Below are 3,512 nucleotides of genomic sequence, written 5' to 3'. Positions count from 1 at the left end.
GAAATTCAACTGGGAACTTGGAAAATAACAAGTTAAACAAGTAAACTTGAGAAATTGGGAGATTTTAATAGCATTTAGGAAATCTACATTTTTCAGTTTTGATGATCTGATGTTGTCACGTTCCTGACCTGTTTTCTCTTGTTTTGTATGTGTTTATTGGTCAGGGCGTGAGCGGGGTGGGCATTTCTATGTGTTGTGTTTCTATGTTGGGTTAAAGGGTTGCCTGGTATGGCTCTCAATTAGAGGCAGGTGTTTGGCATTTCCTCTGATTGAGAGTCATATTAAGGTAGGTTGTTCTCACTGTTTGTTTGTGGGTGATTGTCTCCTGTGTCTTTCGTGTCAGTGTATGTGCACCACACGGGACTGTTTTGGCTGTTCGTTCGTTTGATGTAGTCTGTTCCTGTTCGTGAGTTCTGCGTGTAGTATGTAAGTTCCATGTTCAGGTCTGTCTACGTCGTGTTTGTTATTTTGTAATTTTCAAGTGTTTTCGTGTTCATTTCGTATTTCAATAAATATAATTTATGTCATCATACCTCGCTGCGTGTTGGTCCGACCCATGCTCCTCCTCTTCGGATGAAGAGGAGGAGGAACGCCGTAACAGATGTTGCCAACTATGTAAAAAAAAATCTAACAGAAATGTTATATTTTGTAGCTTGTAACAAAGTATGTGGGAAATATCAATATCAATACTTTTGCTATAAGATCAGGCTTTTGGGGTTTGCTAACTTTTGCCGCAAAAATTGTTAAAATAACATTAGACTTTTTCCCCAGATTTTTTGGGTGCATCTGGCTTATATTATAACCATACTTTAACGCAAGATGAATTTCACCAAGAAAAATGTCTTAGCAATACCACTTTGGATCTTAATGACTTAATTTCAATTAATTTATCTTAATTTCCTATTTACCTGTTTTTTGCATTGTGTGAATATTTTATATATTTATTTATTTTAAATTGTCTGTATCTATCGAGTTTGATCACAAATATATGTTATTTAGTAAACTGTATCAAACCGTTATGGAAGGAGACATCACACAGATGACAAAATAGATATAAATACATTATATATTTACTTGGGCATTTACTTAAAAATGTTAAAAGGGGAGAATGCCCCGGACCCCTCCAAAATCCCCCCCCAAAAATACTAACACCTTGACAGATATTATGGATAGGCATGTAACACAAGCCAGGTGTCCATGTGTGATACAGTAATTTACGGCAGTTCCAAGCATTTTGGGGGCCCTAAGCGAGATTTGCCCACCTCGCAGACAAAACATTTTAGTGGTCCCGCTCGTGGCGGTGGAGAGAAACATTTGGAGCTTCAAAGTTAATGTCCTGCAATTCTACACATTTTGCCATGACTTATGCCATGTTCATTTGATATCTGAGTGAGAGTGACTAACAAAATCATTGGGGGGCCCCTGGAGGTCAGGGCCCATGGGCAGTAATTTGGCCATTACTACAAGGCTTAGAAAGCTGGCTAAACTAACTTGCCTAGCAATCTATAAAATCTTAGCTGACATTGGATAATTGAGTGACTGTCAGTGACTGACATAACAAGAGGAAAACTGCTGATGAAGAACCACATTTCGAAACTGCACCTTGTTTATTCTACTATCCTACGTTTTTTTCTGGAGGGGCCTCTAGTGGCTGCTTACTGTATGTCGCTTATAAATAGAAACGGCACTGCAGTAGATGTATTAGATACTTATTTACAGGAACATGATGTGTGATAAATAAAGGACATCCTGAAAGAAAGAGTATTTCTGTGAGACATACAGAGAGCCAGTGGTGTAGTTTCAGCGTGTCTGCAGAAGACTGTACAACCTATCCGGCTGGGCTGAGGTTGCTGGTCTGTCGGGGATTGAGCTGTATACGTGGTACGTATCAGACTAGAGAAACGAAACAGACAGTTTAACTTCAGTCCTTTAATTCTACAGTACTGGAAATGTCATGTAATTTAAAAGGAAGTAACATCAATCTGAAACTGAGAGCCGTTCACAATCATCAAACACAGTGGGTGATTCTGAACTTACATTGTCGTTTTCAGATGACTTTCCATTTTCTTCAAAAGGACCTGTACAGTAGAGAGGGAGCCTGAGTGTGTGTGTGTGTGTGTGTGTGTGTGTGTGGTTGCATGCCAATTTGCTGTACTTAATGTCCCTTCACACTTCTCCTCCTGACTCAAACCATCCTGTAGAAGTACAGCTCTATTCTCATGCTCTAACACATTATCTTATGTATAACTTATATACATACATGATTACTGATATGACTACGTCAGACCAACATACACGCCTAAACAACTTTGAGTCCTATAAAAAGCCCTACATGATATGAATCTATGGTATAGAGTTAAATAGACAAACCTGGTGGTACAGATGTGGATGGTACAGAAGTGATCAGGCTGTAGACCCCTGCATTCTCTGAATCAGCCTGGAGGAAAGAGTGAGACAAAGGTCCTTATTTTCCCTCAGACTGTCTGTCTGTCCGTCCGAAAACCAGTATGTATCTATATCCAAGGTAATTAATTTTGCTGTACTTACATCTTCATTTGCAGATTGCTTCACAGGACCTGCACCTCACAGAGAGAGACAAAGACACAAGTAAGAGGTTGTTTTTTCTGGGGGGGGGGGGGGTCAGAAGAAGTGAAAATAACAGGGTTTGATGTCACTTCACACTTCTCCATCCGAACTCAAACCACCATGGGGACTTACAGCTCTGTTCTCACGCTTTCAAGATGCTCTGACTAAAAAATGTAAGTTAGTATGGTTGGCATTGAGTGATTAAGTGTTATTGTGCTGAGTGTCCCAAATTCACGTCCCAGGTCAGGAAGACAGGGACAGAAAACCTTCTGTTACAAACTCACCTGAGGGCAAAAATGTGGACGGTACAGTGGTGATGAGAGAATAGAACCCAGCATCCCTTGAATCCAACATGCCTGCACTGCTCATAGCTCCCATTACCAAATCACCTACAACAGAAACAAAATGAAAATGTAATTGGAACATATGTTTGTACATGCATGTGTGTAGTTGTGTTAGTAGTGTGTGCAGTGTTTGATGTATTTTGTTTGGAACATACATTGGCTGTGATCATCCTGTCTGGCTGTAGGTCTGTACAACATAAAAGTATAAGAAGGTTGTGGTAAGAACATCTCATCATGGACAATACAGAACTAAAGGTTGATACAATCTGCATCATATTTACAAGGGGAATTCTTACCTCTGAGAATTGGTTTTCTCTGAAAAACAAATTAGGCTAAATGAATGATATTGAATATAGCCTACACTACACAATATCACCAAAAGGAGTTGAAAGATTAAGCCATGTCAAAGGCACTTACATTAATATGAGAAGGAAAATGTTTGCACATGATTGGTTATGCAGAATCAGAAGTACTCACTGGTCCTCCTGCAGAGACTGACAGCTGTCAATCCCATCAAGAACACACCCACTCCAGAAGCCAGACCCACTGCTGCCTGCCATAATTGCACCGCTGTTTGGTGAC

At 39.9% G+C, this 3,512-nt stretch overlaps 1 long non-coding RNA gene across 1 annotated transcript; it reads right to left on the bottom strand.

The window, feature by feature from the left end:
- Positions 1-606: 606 nt before the first annotated feature.
- LOC139551033 (uncharacterized) lies at positions 607-2,587 on the bottom strand. The gene is made up of 3 exons (XR_011670184.1): positions 2,548-2,587; positions 2,371-2,437; positions 607-2,078 (listed from the first exon to the last, which is right to left on the bottom strand). It is a non-coding gene; the product is annotated as an uncharacterized lncRNA (long non-coding RNA).
- Between the last annotated feature and the right edge of the window lie 925 nt (positions 2,588-3,512).

The sequence above is a fragment of the Salvelinus alpinus genome, chromosome 2 (assembly GCF_045679555.1).
Source record: "Salvelinus alpinus chromosome 2, SLU_Salpinus.1, whole genome shotgun sequence".
Classification (NCBI taxonomy): domain Eukaryota; kingdom Metazoa; phylum Chordata; class Actinopteri; order Salmoniformes; family Salmonidae; genus Salvelinus; species Salvelinus alpinus.
This window is presented reverse-complemented; position numbering and strand designations above follow the sequence as displayed.